Source organism: Octopus bimaculoides, chromosome 12 (genome assembly GCF_046866305.1).
Source record: "Octopus bimaculoides isolate indiv1 chromosome 12, ASM4686630v1, whole genome shotgun sequence".
NCBI classification, from domain to species: domain Eukaryota; kingdom Metazoa; phylum Mollusca; class Cephalopoda; order Octopoda; family Octopodidae; genus Octopus; species Octopus bimaculoides.
Window position 1 is genome coordinate 34,151,533 of NC_142939.1, and position 26,377 is coordinate 34,177,909.

Sequence of the window (26,377 nt, forward strand, 5' to 3'; positions counted from 1 at the left end):
CATGGAAGCTGGTAAACCACATAAGAAGGTCTATAACCCCAAGTTGGAAAAGTGCATACTTAAACTTGCCTACTTCGAGGACAGAACAACTGCAGCTATGCCACATGCAATCTGCAGAGAGGGACTCAACATACAGATGGTGTACACTGACCCTTCCTTGAGGAAAGTTCTGTCGAGGAAAAATACCACAGATAGCATTGTGTGGTGCACACTGACCAATTTCCCCCTCAACAACATCAAAACATGCTCGAGGGCTTATGTGATATATGAAATAGTCTGCAATAAATGTGGGTCATCCTACATAGGGAGTACCACCAGGAAATTGCATGTCCATATAAAAGACACTTCAACAAAGAAACACCTAAAGAAGTGCCAAACCCTGAATTTTAAAGTTTTCATTGGGACAGTGAAATGCATCAAGGGCAATTTCAGAATTATGGAGGCCCTTCTTATCAACAAATTGAGACCAGCCATTAACAACAGGAAGGAAGTACATGAAGCAGACTGGTTGCTACAGCAACACCAGTATTCACATACCACCTTCTTCCTTCCTCCCGTTTCCTCCTTTCTACCTCACATATCTGAGAAACAACTTTTTCCTACGTTTTCCAAATGTTCTGAACAAGAGGTTATAATAACAAAATATTGAAATACAAGGTAAAGATGCAACTTTCTTTTGTTTTCTTTTCCTTTTGTAGTTTAATTGGTACCTTCTCACATTATTCCGGTCTTATCTAACAAATCTCTTTAAACTATATATATATATATAACTATCCTCTACCAATCAAGTGCTATTCAAAACATATACTAATCTGAGCCATGAACTCCCTATAAAAATAGGGCAAGCTTCAAACTCTAGTCAGAAGCAAGACAGCTGTGATATAAGTCACCTCTTTCTATTTGAACTTTTTGAAAATCAGTGTAAACTGTGAAACTGGTTAAAGCTTTAAATATAATGATAATAATAATAATAACATTACAGACAAAGATTTACCCATTAGAAAAAAAGAATTACCCATTACAGAAAAAGATTTAGCATTACAGAAAAACATTTAACATTACAGAAACAGATTTACCTGAGGTAAAAGAAAAGCTAAAAAGCAAGATATCCTTGCCAAAGCACAAAGGATCTACTGGTATGAGAAACACCAACGTTTCTTTGAACAAAACAAACAGTTCTAATCCAACCCCAAAAAATTCTACCAAGAACTTGGCAAAAGTAAAATAGACATTACTGCAGCACCAACAGCTGAAGAAGTGGAAGAATTTTGGAAAGAAATATGGTCAGTGAAGGAACAACCTCAGAAAAGGACTATTAAAACAACAAACTTATCACCTGAGCAACTCCAAACCCCTATAACAACTGAAGAGGTCACCAAGGCACTGTAAAGACTAAGCAACTGCAAGGCACCTGGGCACGACAAGATCCCCAACTTCTGGTTAAAATATCTGACAGGAATACACAAAAAGCTGGCTGAAAGCTTTAACGACATACTAGCAGAGCCAGAGACAATGCTTGAATGGATCACAAAAGGGAAAACTATCCTAATTCCCAAATCCACGGAAATGGCAAGACCACAAAACTACATAAGACACTCTATGAATAAATGGTAGACAGTGCTACAGCTCCAAACAAAAGAGGGACTCGTGAAAACCAAAGCCATCCCCATTAGAAGAGGAATATTCCAGGGAGACACGCTCTCTCCACTCCTGTTCTGCCTGGCACTCACACCTTTAACTGAATTGCTAAATGGAACTGAATGTGGATACAAACGTTACGGCAAAACAGTCAGCCACCTTTTATATATGAATGACCTAAAACTATACACTACAAATGATAAACAGCTGGAAACACTACTGCAGACAGTAAATGGATGTACCAAAGCAACCCTGAAAAGAGGAAAACTAGTTAAGAGTAGCAACATCACATTAGATAAAGCCAATGATATAAGAGAACTAGACAAAAGCCAACCATACAAATATTTAGGAATCAATGAACTAGATAGGATACAAAACACACAAATGAAAGAGAAAATAAAGAAAGAATACTATAGACAAGTTAGATCAATACTGAAAGCAGAGCTCAATGCTAAAGACAAGATAATAGAAATTAACACTTTAGCCATCCCAGTTATAAGTTACAGTTACAATATCCTTAACTGGACACTAAATGAACTAACGAAAATAGACAGGAAAACTGGAAAAATAATGACAGGTTCTAGGATGCACCACCCAAAATCTTACATAGAAAGGCTATATATGCAATGTACAGAAGGTGGCAGAGGCCTTATACAGCTGGAAAACTATTATAAAATAACCACCATAGGACTGCAAAAATACCTACTCCAGAAGCAAGGAAAACTAATACAAATAGCCACAAAACACGAGTAAAACAAAAAACTCTTTTCAGTATTTAAGGAAGCTGACAAATACAAACAAGAAATCATACCACCTAACAAATATGAAGAAGAAGAAGAAGAAGAAGAAGAAGAAGAAGAAGAAACAAAAGCTATAAAACAAATGAAATCCAAACTAAAACTAAAACAGCAACAGACCATGATAAAACGATGGCAAGAAAAGCCCCTTCATGGCAAATAGTGGGCTAAACTAAATGCAAAAGAAATAGACAGAGAAAAGTTCCAGCAATGGTTGAGAAGCTCAGGACTCAAAGCAGAGACTGAAGGATTTTTAATTGTAGCACAAGACCAAAGCCTCCCCACCAGAAATTACTAAAAGCATATAATGAGAAGAAACATAACAAGTAACTTCAGAATATGTGTCGATGAATAAGAACCAATAAATCATATTATCTCTAGCTGCCCAGTCCTGGCTAAAAAGGAATATATTCACTGACACGACAGAGCTGGGACATATATACACTGGAAGCTATGCCAACACTATGGAATAACAACAGAAAAAAGATGGTATAAACACACGCCAGAAAAGGTCACAGAAAACGAGAGAGCAACCATATTCTGGGATATGCCAATACACACAGATAGAGAAATTAAGGTAAATAGACCAGATATAGTTGTCAGAGATCATAAAGAAAAAAAATGCTTTTTAATTGATGTATCAATACTAGCAGATGACAACGTTTCTCTAAAAGAAATGGAGAAACTTTCAAAATACAAAGACTTGGAAATAGAGGTAACTCGAATGTGGAATCTAAAACCAGAAACAATTCCTATCATAGTAGGTGTCTTAGGTATAATAAAAAGATATTCAGACAAATACATAACAAAAACACCAGGACTAACAAATATATATAACATACAGAAAATTGCACTACTGGGCACTGTGCACATCCTACGCAAAACACTTTCAATACTGTAACCACAAGAGCATCACAGCAAACCACTGCACATACCCAAGGCACACAGAGCTGCGCTCGGAAGTGAAGTGAAAGCACACTATGAAAGTAAAACTACTGAATAATAATAATAATAATAATAATAATAATAATAATAATATTTTAACTATTTTCAGTGCATTTTCAACTTGTATTTTTCTGATATTTTCTACCTGTGTGGAATAAAATAATTTTGTTTTATTTATATATATATATATATATATATATATATATACATATATATATATATATATATATATATATATATATATATATATATACACACATATAAATATACATACATATATGCATATATATATATATATATATATATATATATATATATCTGTAAAAATATGTGACACTTATTCAGTAGCCATGATAAAACTCCGAGTTTCGGATGCCAGGGTGGGAGCCCACGCCAACATCTCTTCAGTTATCCGGCCAATTGAAAATTACTGTGTAGTGACAAGGTGAAAAGCTTATACATAGACACAATATAGAAACCTATCAGTACAGTCCCATCAACAGGTCCTATCAGTACAAATATTAAAAAATATATAAGAAATGAAAGTAATAATTATATATATATATATATATATATATACATATACGTATTTATATGTATGTTTATATGTACATACTGGAGTTGGACAAAATAATGGAAACACCTAGTATCATAAGTTTGAAATATGTATAAAACCATCAAAAGCTTGTTTATTTTTATGTTTTTTGATTTATTATTAGTATTGCTTAACATGTTTTGTTAAAATTGCTGTTTCTTTTCAGATATCATCAGAAAAAGGTAATTAAAATGACAGATCTATCGGACTTTCAAAGAGGTCAAATTGTTGGTGCTCATATGGTGGGTGCTAGTGTAACAAAAATAGCCGAAATGTTTGGTCTGTCAAGAAGTACTGTCTCAAAAGTAATATCAGCCTCTGAGAAAGTGGGAAAAACCTCCTCATCGAAACAAAACTCCAGAAGAAAACCAAAACATTCAGATAGGGATCGTTGGACTGTTACACGTATTGTTAGAAAGGATCACAAACTACAGCTCCCAAAATTACTGCAGAGCTTAATGACCACTTCGAGAACCCAGTTTCCACAAAAACTATTCACTGGGAGCTGCACAAAGCCGGATTTCATGAGAGGACTGCAATCAGAAAACTACTACTTTCAAAAACAAACATTGCAATGTGTTTAGAGTGGGGTAAAAACCTACAGAATTGGTCTCTTGAGCAGTGGATGAATGTTATTTTCTTGTACAAGTCATTCTTTACGTTATTTCTAACCACCAGCTGAGCATACATATTGAGGCAGCCTAAAGAAGCATTTGACCCAGTCTACCTTCTTCCAACTGTTAAACATGGTGGAGGATCTGTGATGATCTGGTGGGGGAGGGCTATATCTTGGAAATCTGCTGGCCCAATGGCTTCCTTTCAAGGCAGAATTAATAGTCAAGACTATTTAAGCATTTTATCTGATCAAATTCATCCTATGGTTTCAGAACTGTTTCCAGAGGGAAACACAATTTTTCAGGATGATAATGCACTAATTCACTCAGCTAAAGTTGTTACCGAATGGCATCAGGAACATTCTAGTGACGTTGAACATCGTATCTGGTCACCACAGTCCCCAGATCTCAATATTATTGAATATTTATGGTGCATTTTAGATAAACAAGTAAGAAGTCAATATCCTCCACAATCATCACTACAAGAACTGGAGACTGTTTTAGCTGAAGAATGGACAAAAATTCCTTTGGAAACAATTCAAAATTTGTACAAGTCCATACCTCATAGAATTCAAGCTCTAATTACTACCAAAAGCAGTCCTACCTAATATTAAAATAAATTTGTTTGAAATTTTAAGGTATTTCTATTATTTTTCCCAACACCTGTATATGTGTTTAGATCCCAGCACATATTCCACCTTGAGTGTCTTCTGCTATAACCTTGGGCCAACCAAAGCTTTGTGAGTGGATGGTGTAGATGGAAACATAAAAAGAAAATTGGTGTGTATGTGTGTGTGTGTGTGTGTGTGTGTGTGTGTGTGTGTGTGTGTGTGTGTGTGTGTGTGTGTGTGTGTTAGTGTCTCCTAGCCTCAACATGATGTGATAGTCATATAAGAATGTTACCATTATGAAAGCAGTATCCTTCATTCCAAATCTTACCTGGAAACATTTATGGGTTGTTAACAGGAAGAGCATCTGACTCTAAAAATTTGCCTTAACAAAATTCTGCCTGAGTCATATAAGCATTAAATCCAAAGAGTTTTTTTAAGAGTAGATAGATATGCTTATTGTCTGAATGAGTGCAAAACTTAGAAAGGAATGAAGTAAGCAGGCTCTGTTAGATGTGTGATGTTAGCTGGAGCACATGTGGGTAGCGAGTGAAAAAAACAAGTGTAAGAGGAATCAGTTGTAAAAGAACTTAGTAAGAACATATGATGGGAATGAAATCTAATATTTGGTCGGAGAGAAGGTGGTGAGCGGGAAAACCATTACACATGGGTTAAATGCTTAGCGACAGTTTGTACATCTTTACATTCTGAGTTCAAGTTCTGCCAGGGTTGACTTTGCCTTTTGTTCTTTTGAGGTTGATAAAATAAACATCAGTCGAGCACTGGGGTCTGTGTAATCAACCTACCTGCTCCTCCAAATTACTGACCTTGTGCCAACATTTGAAACTAGTATTTGGTTGGAGAACTGTGAAACAGTCCAAGTGGTGGTGGGGCCCTGCTGGATGAGTGACCAGGGAAAATATAGGAAGATGTTGTAAGGGCTGTTCTCATGATGCTGATCTCTCAAAATTGCTGAGAGACCACAACAAATCCAATGCATGCAAGTTAGGGAAAAACAGTTGAGAAAACAATTGTAAAATGATGAGGCTGATGGCAACAGTGGCAATGATGATGATGATGATGATGATGATGATGATGATGATGATAAGAAGGATGAGGAGGAGGACAATAACAATGAGAATGTTGCTAATGTTGAGGATTACATTTTTTTTATAAAATCAATTTAAAGTTCTTTGACATAATTGCAAAGATAAGAAGTAGGATAAATTTTTAGAACTACTTTATAAAGATGGAAGAATACTCAAATCTTCTTTTAATATATGTCTGCTTACAACTGAATCAAAGATAAAACTTGATGTTTTTCTTACCGTAATTTAGATAACTGATGAAAAATAATTTTCAGTAGTGTCATTAAGTGTGAGCTTGTATCTTGGCAAGCATTTTTTTAAATGTAAAACTCTGGTCCATAGAAAACATCAATAGTTTCTATGAGTTTGAATGCAAAATGAGTGGGAAGAGGCATGAAAGAAGGTAAGTAGAACATTGATATCATAATTAATTAACAGCCTGGAAACACTTGGTAGATAAATATTGTGACATGCTTTACATGTAACATTAACTGAGATGGATGCACCTTTTCAGAGCTGGACACAATATTTTGTCTAAAAATATATGTGGCTGTGTGGTAATAAGCTTGTTTTCTTACCACATGGTTCTGGGTTCAGTCCCACTACATGGCACCTTGGGCAAGTGTATCCTACTATAACCTCAGATCATCCAAAATCCTTGTGAGTGGATTTCGTAAACAGAAACTAAAAGAAGCTCATCGTATGTGTGTGTGTGTGTGTGTGTCTGTGTCTGTATTTCCGTGTCTGTGTTTGTCCCTTGTCACTGCTTGACAATTAGTGTTGGCGTGTTTATGTACCGATAACTTAGTGGTTCTGCAAAAGTGATTGATAGAATAAGTATCTGCCTTGAAAAAAAAAAAAAGTACTGGGATCAATTTATTCAACTAAAAATTCTTCAAGGTGGTGCCCCAGCATGGCCACTGTTTAATGACTGAAACAAGGAAAAGAAAAAGGGTAAAAAATTTGAAGTGTGTTAAAACTTGATACTCTAATGTTTACTAAAATATGTAAATAAAGTACTATCTCCATCATATCTGGACTATGATTTATTGATGGCTAAAAGTTTTCATAATAATGGCTGAATAATACCCTGGAAATAGAGATACAATGACTATAAGGAAAGGTTAAGAAACTATTGATCTCAAGCATATGAGTTTAATGATCTTTTATTGAATCTCTCTGAAAGGCAATTTTTAACTTGTTTTACTTATCTGAATATCAAATTCTGATCCTAATTCACAATTGAGTAGTTAACAATATAGAAGGTGCTCAACTGTAAAACCAATAACTAAAATACCTCAACTATGAAGAAATGGAATAACCAATATAAAGTAGCTTGAAGTAATGAATATTTATTTCAGTCTAAAAAAGAGAAAAGAATTTTAATTTTCCATTGATGGGAATTTTACATAACTAAAGCTATTTTGCATGCAAGAAAGGAAGGGAGACAAGCAGAGAAGCCCAAATGAGTTGATAGCTCTTTTATGTTTCACAAAGTTTATAAAATTGAATTAATCTATCTTGAAATACAGGAAATGACAACATAATAAAATATAAGATATATTCACACTCATTTAAAATTATGTCATATATTTTTAGACAATTATCCTGATCTGAAATATCCTCTATCCTTAATTACAATATTCTGTCACACAAGCATAGACAGAAAATTGATTATGGACACCAGCTGTGTAAAAGCTCTCTGTTTCTCACAATAAATGATTAACATTTTAATTAACTGAATTTCTTCTGACTTAATTCATTAACATATTAAAGTGGCAGATGTATCCATCTCATGCACATCCAACTTAGCATTTTTGTGCCAAGTTAATCTGAGCAAACAATTCCAATCTCATGCAACAGAAATAGACTTAAGGTTTTAAACAAAATATTTAGAGAGAGAGAGAATAGAAGAGAAAAGGATATGGCCTTCTATGAATTGTTGTTTCTAAAAGAATTTCAAGTAAAATGCAAATATGCACTTTAGCAACATCTTATAATCAGATTTCACAATTAAAATTTGACAAAAATTATTCTGTTCATTTATTATCAGTTCAGTTGTATAATATTATATGCTAAACTGTTGATAATCTCTAACTTTAAATACTACTATGTGAGAAATAGAGGTTGAAGTGTGTTGGTGTGCGACTTCAAAACAATTAGTCTCGTGGGCTTACTTGAATGAAGTCTAGGATGTTTATTTGTGTATCTGTAGCACCATTCCAGTTGCAGGAGCAACACTCAGTCATAGGTCTTATCTGAACTTTGTTGCAGGCGAGTTAATGCAGAGGGCTGAAGTACATATTAATGGTACACATGCAAACACATGTGAGTGATTGCATCACACACACACACACACACACACGGATGCACATGTGTATATGTACCATCATCCTGATGGGTACAAAGTGTTCCAGTGCCTGAGGTAACTGTTCAGACCAAGGGTAGTATAGAATGACCAGAAGCATTTATTGCAAGAGACGGCTGATGGAGAACAAGGAAGTGTGAGCTGCTCTTTGTGTCTTTGATGTCTGATCCCTGCCTCCTGATGTCTGTTATTTTCCATTTGGTCCATTTCCTCAACGACGACAAGCCACTACTTTGGGTGGTCCTTGGTGATTGTCTCCCAGGTATTTGGGTTAATGGAGCAGTGGAGATGAGTGACCTTGAACTGGTCTCGGAAACTGAATTTGGAGGCTCTGCATGGTCTGGTACCTGAGGCCAACCCTGTTAAGAGGACTTGATGGTGTAAGCATGTTTGAGGCATATATATGATGTGTCCCGACCAGCAGAGGTGGTGTTGTACCATGGTATATTCAGTGCTGGGAAGTCTGGCCTGGAGCAGAACCTCTTCATTGGTAATATAATTCTTCCATTGAAACCTCATGATTGCATAAATTTTGTGCTGTTGGAAATATTCAATGTTTTCAAGTCATGTTGACACAACACCTACATCTCACTGCTGTAGAACAGTATGGAACAGATGACACCTCAGAATAACATTATTTTCATAAGGATGGTGAGGTTGTAGTTTAGGAAGTCATATCTTGAAAGTTTTCCAAAAGCAGTATAGACTGCACTGATCTTATTCTTGGTGTCTTTATGAATGATGCAATCACTGGACAGGTGGCTTCAGAGGTATTGGAAAGCCTCCATTTTTTCCAGGACAATGCCAAATACCTTTATGTCACTGGTGTCAAGGAGTGGCTGGGACTCCCTGTGCAAGAATCTTTATCATCATTATGTTTGTGGTCAGACCAAAGTGGGTTCATAGCCTCTTGGAGATTGGAAACTGAGTGCATGGAATGGCATTGCCATCAGCATACTGCAGGTCACATACTTTGGCCAAGGTGGTAAGTCTACAGGTTCTGAAGTTGGTGATATTGAACAATCGTCTGTTCATTCTGTAACGGATGGTTAAACCAGGAGCCAGATCAGTGATCTGAGGTAGAAGGAAAATAAGTAGTGGCTTTCTCTGCTCTTGGGCCATTCCTAGGAAAAGGCAGACACAAAAGACCATGTTGATGGTACCATGGGTGGGGTAGGAAGCTGTACTATGCCTCTAAAAGAATTTCATCAGCAACAACCACTAATCTATCTAACAGGATCCTGGCAAAGACCTTTCCAACGATACTGAGTTGGGAGATGCCATGATAGTTTCCACAGATAGCCCAGTCTCCCCTCTTGAAAACTGTAATGACAGTCATGCATTTACAGCCTCTGCCTTCCACATGTACCAGATAGGCATATACAACATGGTCTTCACAGTTTGTCCACTGTGAGAGAAAATCTCTTCACATAAAACCTTTGTTTGCTTTGTTAACCTACAAATAAAGTATATATAATGATGATAATGATGATATATATATACATATATACGGAGAGAGAGAGATACAGACTGACAGATAGGTAGACAGACAGTCAGATACATAGATAGTTATTGAGGTGATATAGCAACAGTGACAGTGGCTAAGAAGAAAAGCCACAAAAAGAGCATCCTACATGATACAAATACGTTAGGGTCTCAGTTATGAACTATCGTGAATTACAAGTATTTCAAACATAAATGTATGCATGGCATTGTATCCATTGTATCATCATCATCATCATCATTGTTTTAAAGTTGGCTTTTCTGTGCTAATGTTGGTTGGAGAGAATTTTGTTGATGTGGATTTTTTGTTGTCAGACGTTACTCCTGTTATCAATCCTCACCAGATTCCAAGGAAGATAATATTTACCCATGACCAAACATGCTTCTATGAAAGATTGGAAACATATAACACTGCTTGCATGACAGTGACACATGCTTACAACAATCATATGAAGTCAATGGAAGGAGACAGTAACATTCGCCCACATACATAAATATTTAGCCATACTGAAAAATATTATTCAGTCAGTTAAACTAGCTCTTTGGCAGCTTGGAATGTAGATTGAATTGAATAGTTTTGTCGCTTTTTAAGAGTTATCAAACATTACTTAGTTCTGCCTTCCAAGCTGCAAAGAAGTTGGTAGCATAAAAGCTACTTACTAAATTATAAACTGTATCAGTATTATGACAGTGAGCTGATAGAATCATTAGCCGGCTGAGCAAAATGCTTAGTGGCATTTTGTCCATCTTTGCATTCTGGGTTCAAATTCTGCTGAGGTTGACTTTTCTTTTCAACCTCTCAGGGTCAATAAAATAAGTACCAGTTGAGTACTGGGGGTCGATGCATTCGACTTACCCCTCCTCCAAAATTGCTGGCCTGGTGCCAAAATTCAAAACCAATATTATGACTGGAGTTAAGGCAGTGAGCTGGCAGAATCATTAGTGTGCCAATCAAAATATTTAGCAGCATTTCATCCATCTTTGCATTCTGAGTTCAAATTCTTCCAAGGTTGACGTTGTTTTCCATCCCTTTGCTGTGTGTGTGTGTGTGTGGGGGGGGGGGGGGGGGGTCTTTCCTTGAAATTGTTGGCCTTGTGCCAAAATTTGAAACAAAATATTATGACTGGAATTAATGCCATGTAGTTAAGAAGTTTGCTTTGCAGCCACCTAGTCTTTGGGTTGGCCCCATTGTGTATTGGTTTGGATAAGTGTTTTTGACAATAACTTCAGGCTTTATGAGTACACTTAGTAGATGGAAACTGTTAAGAAGCCTATCCTGTGTGTGTGTGTGAGGTTGTAAGAGCCTGTCTTTATGACTGCCTTTATTTTGACACAGTCTGCTGCAAAACAGTGCCTGTGTTTATGTCTTATAACTTTAAAGGGTGACAGAGGTCACCAAAATAAATAATATAAATACAAAACTTTAACTAGATTGATATTACGGCTGCAAACCAAGGAATGAAAGTAAAAGAATATGAATATTACTACATGCATATAACTGTATATATGAACCACACTATATACTTACTGTAAGTATACCATGTATAACACAACAAATCTAACAATGTATGTAGCATTAATATTCCTTACCTTATCTCAATTAAATTTAGGACTAGAAATGCTCAAGCATACATTTATGTCTATTACAGGATCTATACTGGAGATGCATGGATTAATGTTTAGGGTGTTGCAGACATGATTGTAAGATTGTGGTTTCAATTCCTGGACTGGCAACACATTGTGGTCTTCAGTAAAACATTTCATTTCATGTTGTCCCAGTCCCCTTAGCTCAAAGATGAATAATCCTTCAACAGACCAGTATTCCATTGAGATGGAAATATAAAAGTCACAGAATCCAAGAAACTAGCCTTATAAACTAGTTTCCCAGATCCATGGCTCGGGAATGACCCCTGATCCTTTTGATTCATTTTTTTGTTTTGTTTTGACAGGTTCTTTGGGAATTAGTTTTACTTGACAATGAAAACTGGCAAGCTGATATGTCTTACCAAGAATTTTCATATCACTTGCTATGATAGATAATTAAGTATTATAGAATGTACATGTATTTTCATGTGTAGACTGTTGTGTGTGAGGGTGCGTACTGAAAGTGAAAAAGGGAAAAAGAAACTAATGGGGAATGAGAAGCATAGCTGAAGAGAGAGAGAGAAGGAGAGAAAGAAGAAAAAAGAAAGAGGGAGAGAAGAAGAGAGATAGATAGAGTTAAAGAGAGAGAGAGAGAGAGAGAAGGAGATAACAAGATTGCTCTTCAAAGAGGTAGAGGCCCTAACATGTTTAAATATGTTAAGTCACTTAGAAACAGCATACAGTACAATATCCAACCCACAGATTAGAGAAATAAATAACTATTTTGTTTGTGTGTTAGCTTTGGTTTTATGCATGTCATAGTTCCATTTTCATTAATTTTATATTGGTTAAACATAAGAAAAATATTGAGAAATAATAAGAAATAACTGACTGTTGATCTCTCATATTTGATCTGATAAATATTGTCTGATTTTTAAGAATAACATTCTTTAATTTCAATTTCATTTTTGTAACAAGAAAATTTACACTTAAGACAACATATCAGCAAACAACTGATTAGTTGTGTTTATGGTATTTTAACATTAAATTATTTCTATTTTCAAGTTTACGATATCTAAACAGAGAGATAGAATATAGGAGATTTTGTCCAGAAACAACATGGCTCTAGTGATGAGAGAAACATTTACAGCTGTATTTAATCTGTCAATAAAGATACTAAATATATATGATTAAGAATCAATGCTGAGTAAATGGTTGCAATTGACTCCACGTCTTTCTGCATTAACTACTTTGCTTCAGTCACTGACTCAAATACAGGAATGAGACAGACAAATATATCTTTTTATATCCTTTTTCTGAAATAGTCTGTTTTAAATGTAACATAGATGTATGCTCTCTGGCAATCAATGTTTACAATTTCTTTTAAAAATGCCATCTCTGCTTTCTAATTCTCTCTTTCAGTTTAACTTAGGAGCTGTCAGATTATCACCTAAGCCATGACTATTCTTGAGATGCTTCGAAAGTTTGAAATATTTTCGTTATTAGTATTTTCAAATAAGTACATTAATAAGAAAATTACTTTGGAACTATTTGTATCTCAAGGGAATTAGATATTGGTTTTAATATTAAGAATTGAAAGAAAACTAAGTCATATTTTCTTCTGTTACTTCCCTGTCACCTTCATCAGACTTCCATACACCAAAAATATATTTATATCAAGATATTAATCCCTCATCCATTTTTTTAAAAGATTTCATAGGAATACATTTTTATTGCCCTTGAAGAACTAAAAATGATTCTATTAAAATGAATGTGTACAGTTCTTGTGGGGCCAGGAAATGTATTTAAGTGAATCAATGAATTTCATAGAAATAGCATTTATATTCAATGCATGAGGATGAAAAGTAAATTAATAGATATATGTTTGATAGCTATTTCTGACATTATCTATGAAACATAACAAGACGGTAGTAATTTTACAAAGAGAAAAGAAACATTCTGATAGTAGAAGAGAGAAATATATGTCCAAGTTTACTTGCTGGTTATACCATACACATACATTTATCTGATAATGACTAGAAATGCAACAGGTCTGTATTTTTTATATATATTGATAAATAGGAACAGAAGCAGAAAAATAATTATTATAGTTCACCAAAACTCTATTATGATCAGTAATAGCATCTTGTCAGTAGTATGTGGGGGAGGGGGCAGAGAAATGAAGATTCATTAGATTATATAATTTTTAGTAATAACATTTTGTCTTTAACCTGAAAGAAATATATTCATTAATATTCATTGATAGAAAAATCTTTTACATTATATTAATTTGCCAAATTCCATGGTTTGAGCATTCTCTTTCTGTTTTTATTTATTCATATCTTTATCTTATCTATCTATATGTACACACGCACACACACACACACACACATGTATGTACACATATATCTATGTGTGTGTGAATGTACATATATATATATATGAGTGTGTGTGTGTTATATTCTTACCTTACTGTTCTTTGGTCTTAACCATTATGAGACATTTACTAAGTGTTTTAGACAGTATCATTTTAGGTTATCAGATAACGAAATTATACCTCACAGAAAAAAATACATCAATTCTTGCATTATCTTTAAAAGATCTGATTTGTCATCAATTACGAAAATTGGTAATATTATCAAATTCACTTAAGTGTGACTGAATGCTAGTTGAGTGCAAAAACCTATTCCAGTAATAAGCTATTTTTCTTGTAATACTCTTTCTTAATATGAACAATGAAAACTAATAAGTAAGCCAAAATATACGCACAAAACAGTATTTTAGCACATTTAAGAGAAATGTTAGCAATCATCTTTGACTTGATATATATGAACAAAAGAGTACTTCTATATCAGTGCATCAAATTTTGTAGATTTTATTAACACTTTTTTATTTTTATTTTTGTCCTTAATAATTTTGCTATCTCTGTAATGATTTTCTTGCTCTATAGATAATCATGACATTGTAACACCCAGGAAGTATTTCAGGATTACATCTTCATAACGTATCTGCATAGCACATTCATGTACTATGGAAAAATGGCACATATTCTGCATATGTTTGCTAAGGTGTCAGACTTCACAATGAAATCTCTCATCATTTCTATGCCATAATCAATATTCTTTTGTGTTCAAAGTCAGTATATTTTAGCTGCTAAATGCTTCAGTCTGCTGAGATTTTAATAGATACTATAGACTGGAACCCATTCATTGCTGCAAGTATATGTTGCTCTATGTCATTGGCAAGATATTGGTAAGCTTCTAGTGGTCAAACCAATTGCTCTTATTTCTGTGAAAGAGAATGGGGGGAAATAGTTTTATAATATTGACTTTCCCTATATAGGAAGGTTAACTAGGAAGTTAGTTTTTGTTTGCAGCGGATGTTCTGGAGCTATAAATACTGGAAATGTGCAGAAAACAACTTCTGCCACATTCCAGGGAGAAAAACTAGAAGTGGTTGATAGCTTCCGCTATCTTGGTGACCAAATTAGCAGTGGAGGTGGGTGTGCTGAAAGCGTAGCTGCTAGAATTAGAATAGCCTGGGCAAAGTTCAGAGAGCTCTTACCTTTGCTGGCGACAAAGGGTCTCTCTCTCAGAGTAAAAGGCAGATTGTATGACGCATGTGTACGAACAGCCATGCTTCATGGCAGTGAAACATGGGCCGTGACTGCTGAGGACATGCGTAGGCTCGCAAGGAATGAAGCCAGTATGCTCCGATGGATGTGTAATGTCAGTGTGCATACTAGACAGAGTATCAGTACCTTGACAGAAAAGTTGAACTTACGAAGCATCAGTTGTAGTGTGCAAGAGAGACAACTGCGCTGGTATGGTCATGTAGCGAGAATGGATGAGGATAGTTGTGTGAAAATGTGCCACACCTTAAAAGTTGAGGGATCCTGTGGAAGAGGTAGGCCCAGGAAGACCTGGGATGAGGTGGTGAGGCACGACCTTCAAACATTGGGCCTCACCGAGGCGATGACTTCTGACCGAGACCTTTGGAAATATACTGTGCGCGAGAAGACCCGGCAAGCCAAGTGAGACCTAAATCTAAGGCCCAGCCAGCCCACTTATGCATACCTTACTTCCTTCATTGGACACTAGATTCCACATGTGAAGACCTGTTGAGGCAATCGAAATCGAGTTAAATTAAAATTGGATACTAAACCCCACTGCGAAGACCTGTTTGAGGTAAGTGAAATAGAAATAGATTGTTGCCAGTGCCCCCGGACTGGCTCATGTGCGGGCGACACATGAAGTCTTTCGAGCGGGATCGTTGCCAGTGCCCCTGGACTGGCTCATGTGCGGGAGACACATGAAATCTTTCGAGCGAGATCATTGCCGGTGCCCCTGGGCTGGCTTGCAGGTGACACATGAGGTTTTTCGAGCGGGGTCGTTGCCGGTGCCCACGGACTGGCTCATGTGCGGGGGACACATGAAATCTTTCGAGCGGGATCGTTGCCAGTGCCCCTGGACTGGCTCTTGTGCGGGTGACACATGAGGCTTTTTCGAGCGAGATCATTGCCGGTGCCCCTGGACTGGCTCATGTGCGGGTGACACATGAAATTGTTCAAGCGGGATCGTTGCCGGTACCCCTGGGCTGGCTCATGTGCGGGCGACACGTGATATCTTTTCGTGCGAGATCGTTGCCAGTGCCCATGGACTGGCTCTTGTGCGAGTGACACATGAGGTTTTTCGAGCGGGATCGTTGCCGGTGCCCCTCGGCTGGCTCATGTGCGGGCGACACATGATATCTTTTGAGCGAGACCGTTGACAGTGCCCCTGGACTGGCTCATGTGCGGGAGACACATGAAATCTTTCGAGCGAGATCATTGCCGGTGCCCCTGGGCTGGCTTGCAGGTGACACATGAGGTTTTTCGAGCAGGGTCATTGCCGGTGCCCACGGACTGGCTCATGTGCGGGGAACACATGAAATCTTTCGAGCGGGGTCGTTGCCAGTGCCCCTGGACTGGCTCTTGTGCGGGTGACACATGAGGCTTTTTCGAGCGAGATCATTGCCGGTGCCCCTGGACTGGCTCATGTGCGGGTGACACATGAAATTTTTTCCAGCAAGGTCGTTGCCAGTGCCCCTGGACTGGCTCATGTGCGGGCGACACATGAAATCTTTAGAGCGGGATCGTTGCCAGTGCCCCTGGACTGGCTCATGTGCGGGCGATACATGAATCTTTCGAGCGGGATCGTTGCCAGTGCCCCTGGACTGGCTCATGTGCGGACGTCACATGAATTCTTTCGAGCAGGATCGTTGCCAGTGCCCCTGGACTGGCTCATGTGCGGGCGACACATGAAATGTTTCGAGCGGGATCCTTTGCCAGTGCCCCCGGACTGGCTCATGTGCGGGTGACACATGAAATCGTTGCCAGCGCCCCTGGACTGGCTCATGTGCGGGCGACACATGATATCTTTTGAGCGACATCGTTGCCAGTGCCCCTGGACTGGCCCTTGTGCGGGTGACACATGAAATGTTTCAAGCGGGATCGTTGCCAGTGCCCCTGGACTGGCTCATGTGCGGGCGACACGTGATATCTTTCGAGCGACATCGTTGCCAGTGCCCCTGAACTGGCCCTTGTGCATGTGACACATGAAATGTTTCGAGCGGGATCGTTGCCAGTGCCCCTGGACTGGCTCATGTGCAGGCGACACATGAAATCTTTCGAGCGGGATCGTTTGCCAGTGCCCCTGGACTGGCTCATGTGCGGGTGACACATGAAATGCTTTGAGCGGGATCGTTGCCAGTGCCCCTGGACTGGCTCGTGTGTGAGCGACACATGAAATCTTTCGAGCGAGATCGTTGCCGGTGCCCCTGGATTGGCTCATGAGCGGGCGACACATGAGGTTTTTCGAGCGAGATCGTTGCCAGTGCCCCTGGACTGGCTCTTGTGCTGGTGACACATGAAATTTCTTCGAGCGAGATCGTTGCCGGTGCCGCTGAACTGGCTCTTGTGTGGGGTTCTGGGATTTTTCGAGCGTGATCATTGCCAGTGCCCCTGTGCTGGCTCTTGTGCGGGTGACACATGAGGTTTCTCGAGCGAGATGAGCATGGCCTTTGCCAGTACCGCCTGACTGGCCTTCGTGCGGGTGACACGTAAAAGCACCCACTACACTCTCTGAGTGGTTGGCTTTAGGAAGGGCATCCAGCTGTAGAAGCACTGTCAAATCAGATTGGAGCCTGGTGTAGCCATCTGGTTTCACCAGTCCTCAGTCAAATCGTCCAACCCATGCTAGCATGGAAAGCGGACGTTAAACGACGACGACAATACGCACAGACATATATATATATATATATAAATACCGCCTGACTGGACTTTGCAGGGTTTTCGAGCGTGATCGTTGCCAGTGCCCATGGACTGGCTCTTGTGCGGGTGGCACATAAAAGACACCATTTCGAGTGTGGTCGTTTTCGTGCGGGTGACACGTAAAAGCACCCACTACACTCTCTGAGTGGTTGGCGTTAGGAAGGGCATCCAGCTGTAGAAACTCTGCCAAATTAGATTGGAGCCTTGTGTTGCCATCCGGTTTCACCAGTCCTCAGTCAAATCGTCCAACCCATGCTAGCATGGAAGGCGGACGTGAAACGGTGATGATACTACACAAAGATATGTTACAACTAATGACCTGCATCCTAATTAATTAAAAGTTACAGAGACATGCAATTTCAGTTCATGTTGCACTTATTAAAACCAGCTTATTTTATAAATATATATAACATTAATGCAAAAGGTGAGCTGGCAGTGTTGTTAGCATACTGGGTAAAATGCTTAGCAACATTTCATCTGTACTCATGTTTTGAGTCCAAATTCCACTGAGGTCAACTTTGCCTTTCATCTTTTCAAGCTCAATAAAATAAATACCAGTTAAACATTGGGCTCAAAATAATTGACTTAACCCTCCCCGAAATGCTAGCCTTATGCCAAAATTTGAAATCATTATCAAATATATGAAAATACAAGTTGTATGGTTAATCAAATTCAAAATTTTGTTCTCTTTCACTCTCGCTTTGCCTCGAGAATATGGATGTGGAGACAGATGTGTATACATTTTAGATAAAGAAAGTCTCTAGAATTACCAGGTAGTTAAGAGATGGTCTATGCTGATACTGTGAAATTGAAAAATAAAACAGAAGAGTTGTAAGCTGTAGTGAAGTTGTAATAGTGGAAACTAACATTTAAGTTCAACTTTTTATCAGCAAAAACATGAGAAAAGGTGTTTTGACTGGTAACATAACTTATGCATTAGGTCAGGGGTCCCAAAACATTTTAGACCATTGACCCCTTCATGGAATCCTTGACCCCCCCCCCCCACTTATCGACCCCTCGGTATGTACACAAAAATAAATAAATAATAATAATAATAATAATTAAGTTGATGTGCATTTCTCAACCCCTTGAATAGTCCTATTTGACTCCCAGGAGTCAATATCAACCACTTTGGAGACCTCTGCATTAGATGGTCAAGAGGGATGATGACAAATTAGATATCATTTTGCTGTTTTATTTGCCTTGTCATCACCACACAAATATTCATATACTTGATATTCTCATTTGTGGGGTAGTACCGTAAACACATTCCCTATTGCTCTTTATCCATGATGAATCCAACAGTTTCATTAAATCTAATATTATATATGGCAAAGTTATTAACCAGTGGAAAGTATGTCTTTCACATGGCTTCCTCAAAATGATACAGTTTTACAGCTTGATTTCAGTGATTCCAAAGTGTGGCTAGTGATGCAAATGATCATCTCAAAGTATGTCTATCAAAATTAATCAGTTTGATTGTAAAATATTATCAGCCAAAAAAGTTTGTGCCCTTTCAATTGAACCATTTATTATTTGTTATCTATTGAAGCAGGTATTAACATGTACACATTTGCATATTCTTATACACATATCACCTTCACACAATGACACAAACATACACACACACGCATAAGAAGACATAAACATAAATACACAAACTTTACTAATTCAGTCAAAACAGTGACTTATAACTAAGTAAGGTGCAAAAAATAGCAGTTAAGAGATTAATTGAGTTTTAGTGCAAAGGTGTAGGGAAGTGTTCATTGTGATTCTTTTATGCTTGATTCTTGAAACAGAAATCTGACTGTGACCATACTCACATAAAATGATTTGCATTAATTATGGCATATTCAAGGGAAGAGGGACAGTATCTATACGTTTTTTCATCATAGTTTCTGAGTTTGGTGCAGGAACTGGAGGAAGACACCAAAAGTGATGGGCTGCTGCAAGTTGGGAGCAGTAAGTGCATTGACATATTGAAATATACACAAACTAGGTGTAGGAGTGGCTGTGTGGTAAGTAGCTCGCTTCTGGTCTTGCGCGTTGCAGTAGTTGCTTATTGATGAACAGGTGTGGACGAGTGTTAACGCCGTCCAAAAATGGAAAATTTGCGAAGTCGACCGAGGTAGGTAGAATTGTTTTTTGAGCTGTGTGTAATTTATTGTGGTTTAATTTTCTTTCAGTAAATTTCGCCCAGTTCTGGGGTAGTTCCACTTGCTTTCAGCAACTTAAAGTTTTTGGTCATTTTGGTGAGTAAAATTGTGTTTCTCGTTCGTCGTTATTGGTAGGTGTGTTCGAGTCACCATAATGGCAGACTGAGAATTTTTTGTGAAAACTTTTTGTGTCTCATTTAATTGCGAGAACTGTTGTTTTTGTGGGCATATCTCACCTCCGAAAAACTTTTGAAAAATTCTTTATGAAGGATTTTTTTTTGTTCCTGCTGCTGTGGCCCTGGATTACCTTTTGGAGTACCTTTACGGGAATACCTTTTTGGAGGACCTTTATTGGGATACCTGTAGGCCAGGATTACCAGGTAGCCAGAAATTTGTTGCTGTGTATTGAACTGTCTTCTTTCCTTCTTTTTCTCTGCTCTGTCTTTCTGTTCTTTTTGTATTTAGTTTTTTTGTGAACTTTTTTGTTGAACTTTTCTTTTTGTTGAACATTTTAGTGAACTTTTTTTGAACTTTTGAACTTTTTTTCTGCAAGCATGGCAAAAAGAGGCAATGCTTTATTGTAATGGGAGGTTGTCCTGCCCAAGCAGTGGGTGCATGGCTTTGAGAAGAGGACAATGGTTCTGCGAACCTTTTCTAGGTCGCGGAATGCCATCACCCTCTTCAAAAAGGAAGAAGTAGAAAGGGAACTGGTGAACTGTTTGCCGGGAAAGGAATTTTTTTCTCGAGGGGGTGTCAAATTTGCAACGGTGTGGTTGCAGTTTGACTCCTCAGAAGAAGCCTGCATTGTAGCTAGTCAGCCCATGCAGAGTGAGGAAATTCTGTTCCTCCCACTTATTGTGGGAAGAGAATTGTCAGAGCCTGGGTGTGTGGTCTGCCCCCGAGCACGGAAGCTGGATGGATCAAGAATGCCGCTCGGCGCGGTTTGGGGGATAGTAGACCCAGGTTGCTGAATGTGACATGGCTCCTGCAGTGAACTGGGAGGGGTCAAAAGCAACCTTGACCCTATGGACCCTAGTAGCCGCAAAAGATATGTGTTTCCCCGACTACCTGAAAATGGCTGGTTCTAGATACACAGTGATACTTGAGGGTCACCCCTCCAGGTGTCACCTGTGTCTGGAGCCTGGCCATATCAGGAAGAATTGCCCCCAGTGCCAGAGAAAGGCCTCGGAGGTTCAAAAGGGGGAAAAAGTGACCCCTGCCCTCCCAGCAGACGGGGAGGGAGAGGTAGTCATGAAGGCAGAGGCCTCCACAATAAGAAAAAGAAAGGTGAGCAACAATGGTTGCACACAAGACAAGGAGCAGGTTTCGAGTGGGGAGGTGGACCCCTCGGGTGTGCCAAGAGAGGCCCCGACCCCTGAGACTTGCAAAACAAAAAGAAGGAAAAGGAGAAAAAAACGGGAAACGGTCGGTGGACGCCTGTGTGCCGCTGACTAAACCTGTGACCCCTCTGGTGGGAATTGTGCCAACGAAGAGAAAGACTTTGTCAACGAGAACTGTGTCGGCGATAGAGTGGTCTGACGTCCCTCCCAACATAGATAATGATTACGTTATCTTGTACATAGAGGGATGGACGGTGAACGAGATCTTGGACCACGAAAGTGGCCAAGATAGGAACTACTTGGATTGTACAAATAGTCCTACATGGCCTCCGCAGGTGACTGTGAAGGCGGTGACAAATAATATGATAGAAAGGGTGATGGAGAAGTGTTGTCAGAAGGCTTTTTTTTATTCTGCCGCGAACTCGAGCCTGACAGGGAACACTTGCTTGGCAAGGGCAGCCTTTCTGCTTGCGGAGGGTCTGAGTGAAGAAATGTGTAAAGAATTGTTTTCATGATAAAACTGAAAGAAAAATTTTTGTATCTTTTGATAACGTGGGAGGTTTGTGCCTCATAAGTGTGTTTTTATTGGGAAAAAAAAGAACAAGGTTTTCGAGGGATTGGCTGTCGCCCCTCCCATCCTCATCTTTCTTGTACATTCATTTTCATTCATTAGTGTCCATGTCCAGCCTGCAGCTACTTTATGTTTGTCTGTTATTGTTTGTCCCCTCTATGTAATGCCGCTAATGGCAAATTTATGAAATAAAGTAGCTTGCTTACAAACTGCATGGTTCCGGGTTCAGTCCCACTGCGTGGCACCTTGGGCAAGTGTCTTCTACTATAGCCTTGGGCCGACCAAAGCCTTGTGAGTGGATTTGGTAGACAGAAACTGAAAGAAGCCCATCGTATATATATATATATATATATATATATATATGTATGTGTGTGTATATGTTTGTGTGTCTGTGTCTGTCTCCCCAACATCGCTTGACAACCGATAATGGTGTGTTTATGTCCCCGTAACTTTGCGGTTTGGTAAAAGAAACTGATAGAATAAGTACTAGGCTTACAAAGAATAAGTCCTGAGGTTGATTTGCTCGACTAAAGGTGATGTTCCAGTATGGCCACAGTCAAATCACTAAAACAAGTAAAAGAGTAAACTAAAGTCCTGGTTTAAATACAAATATCAGACTGGATACTACTAAAAGTGGCCAAATTCTAGGTGTTGGGAATTAACCTGGCAATAGACTACACTTCAAGAACAAGCACAGTCTATTTGATGGAATTCCACACAATTTCTTCCCATTCTGTTTCACTTAATAAGGCTTGAGGTTGCTGAAGGTTATAAAAGACATTTTCCCAAAGTTTCATCTGTTGATATCAAAATTGGAATTATGTGATGGAGAAGCAAACTCCTTAATGACAAGATTGGAAGGATTGTGATTATAAAATTTAAATAAAAATTGGTAAAGTTCTTATGAAAAATGTAAAAGGAACAGTTTTTTGAAATGAATTGTGCTCACATGTCCCCTGACTTGATGTAAGTTCAATGTTGATATTACATCATGTGAAAGAGGTGAAGAGTTCAGTTTAACTGCCTAAGTTCTTGGAAGAATTGTCGACAAGTAATTTGTGGTAAATGTTTCAAAGGAACTGCTTTTTAATTCTGATTTAGCTGGTTTGTTTGTGATACCTTGAAATATGTTGGCAAATCTATTTAGCAGTGACTACAAGCCAACACAGCTACTGTAGCTAACCAAAACTGATTTGTGAAGAAAAATTTTTCTTAATAGGTATGAGGCATTTAGTAACAGACCATTGTAAGCACCACAACTTAAAAACTGAGAAAACTGCAGTCAAAATTTCCTGACTTTCAGAATGCAATATCTCGGTAAGGAATGAAGTTAGGCAGCTGATTTCCATCTAAGTAAAATTATTTATTTGTGTATGCATCTGAAAGATGAAACAATGACTGAGTCTTTCTCATTTTGTAGTGTATACCAGTACTACGAAGCAGTGTATCACATTGCATATTTTAGCCATAATACCTAGAAAAATCATACAGAGATCATCTCCAAAAGTATTGTTTGTATTTTAATATAGCAAGGTAAGTATCTTTAAGAGGTAAGTAAGACAAGATAGTAAGACAATAAGCCCATTATCGTTACAATGGTAATGAAGAATATTAGAAAATGTGATATAACACCTTGTAAAATGATACAGGGATCACACTAAAGTTTTTGATTGAGCATGTGTGCTTATGATGGTGTGTTACTAAACTCTCTGGTTTGAGTTTGGGTGAGTGAGCATCGTGTCAATAGCGTCGAGGTACAATTTTTTTCAGCCAGATTTTTGACCTTATTGCAAGCCTCACTGGTTCTTCCTCTCAACTTTTTCGGATTCTAGACTTCCAGACAAACACCTCATATGGTATAAGAAAGTATGCATATTTATGTACGAGTTTCGGGAAATTCTGTGAACATTTAGATATAGAGAAGTTAGAATTTAAAATATATTTATTTTCTACAAAGTAAGAAGTTAGTTGATTTTTCTTAATATATGCTTATGTAGCAGTAGATAATATGCATTGACTTCTTTGATTCAGGTTAGGAATTCATTGATTAGTCTGCTTAGCTCATTTTATTAAAAGATTTTGTATTTTAGTAAAGAAAGATTAAAAAATATAATTGAATTGAATTAATAATTCTGAAATTAGTTCCAAGGCTGAGATACATATTTATAAAAGCAGCTAATTTCAATAAGACTAGTAAAATCTGGAATTAGAACTTTATTGAAACTTCTACAACTTAGACACTAATTAGTGGTTTAACGAATCAGTGACTGATGCAAAATAATCGATTCTGTACAGTACAAAAATGAAGTTCTTGAAAACTTTAAGCGTTTCCATCATTAAATTTTCTTTTTCTTTTAGTGTGGAGGTAACAAACAGTCATGTAACAATCATCATAGCATTTTTTTTCATTTTTATGAATAGCTGAGAAGAATTTCGATCTTGTGTTACTAACTCCCTTAAATAAGCCTGTAGAGCAAGAATATTACTGTGGTTTCTGCAACAGATGTAAACCAGTACACTTAATATTCAGTCTTTGGTAAATAGTGCTTAACTTCCACAAGTAAATTGGCAATTTGCATCCCACATTTATAGATCTGATAAAAGTGTTTAATCTTGTCAACAGATTTCATTGGAAGATAATGAAATCTATTTGTCTTGACAAATCTGTTAGGATAATTAGGAATTTTCATGATGGCATGATATCCTAAATATAATGGTAATGAGAATCTAAACGAGAGAAAGTGTTAAACAGGGCTATGCTTTCGACCTAGCATTATTCTATTCAGAGCAATTTTCATTGATACTTTCTCAGATAGCCATCTTTACATTCAAATCAAGTATTGAACTGATATAAAAGAAAAAAACTTTACAACTTCCAAAGCCTACAATTTGTTGTGTAAAGGAAATGTATTCCAATATCTGAAACTGATATGCAATTAGCTATCAAGAGGTTTTCAATAGTTTTGCTTTGAACACACCATAAACACAGTAAAATCAGAAGTTATCTTTCAACTTAACCAACAAGCAGCATCTTAAATCAAGAATAGCTTATAAAAATAACATATCGTATGTAAATCCCTTGAACAAGGAGATAAATTAAATTTCAGTATGGTTAAAGAAAGCAACAATTGTCTGTCAAAAGCCATTTCAGCATTTGGGAAATTGTAATCAAATGTATTACTGATATGAAATGAAAGATGACTGATCTTTTATGAAATATCAAACAGGCCTTTTACAGTGTTCATTTAGCACAACAAATGTTTAAGGATGCTCTCAAAACTCATTAAAAATATTGACAGCTATGTAGCAGGTAGAGAAAACTTGTCTGTATGGTCATGAGTTATAATACTACAACTTTGGCTTAGTGCTTCTGTAAAGAGCATAAAATTATTTGCCTCTGGTTTACAAACAAATTACTCTTGTTTTACAGTTGCATGTTTATCAGAAAACAGAACATCTTAAGTAATAGCAAGTTCTCAAACAATGTATGACTGCCCAAATTCTCTCTCAACCATTAACTCGGAGAACATGATTTAAACTTTAACAGAAGTAATAGCAGAATCTGAATAAAAATGGTATGTGGGACAGTAGAGAGGTTAGACAGATTTTATATTCTGTTATTCTTTTACTGGTTTTCATCATTGGACTGTGGCTATGCAGGAGTAGAACCCTCAATAGTTGTAATTGATTATATGTATCTTTGTAATTGTGTTAGAATGATACGTATTTTAGTGATCTCTATTTGTTAAAGGTTCATTACAGAGCATATACAATTACCACACAGGCAACAGTGCTCATTTTCAGATTGATGTAAACATAAACACAGATACACACAGATATATAATCATCATCATCAATTTCATGACAATTAGCAAAACAGTATAGTTCAACACACACTTTCATTATAAAATACCTTCATGAACTTGGGAAAATGTCTAAATTTGGTCAGATGGTCTCTCATCATCTGACTACTTCTCTGCTTAATCAAAAAGTTGCCCTTTGCTCATCATTGATGATAAGTGGGTTTTCTATTAACATCATTATCATCATCATCATCATCATCATCATCATCATCATTTATCATCCATCTTATATGCTGGCATGGGTTGGATAGTTTGAGAGGAGCTATTTAGGCAGAAGACTGCACCAGGCTTCACTGTCTGTTTTGGCAAAGTTTTTATGGCTGGATGCCCTTCCTAACACCAACCACCTTGCAGAGTGAACTGAGTGCTTTTTATGTAGCATCAGAATCAGTGATGC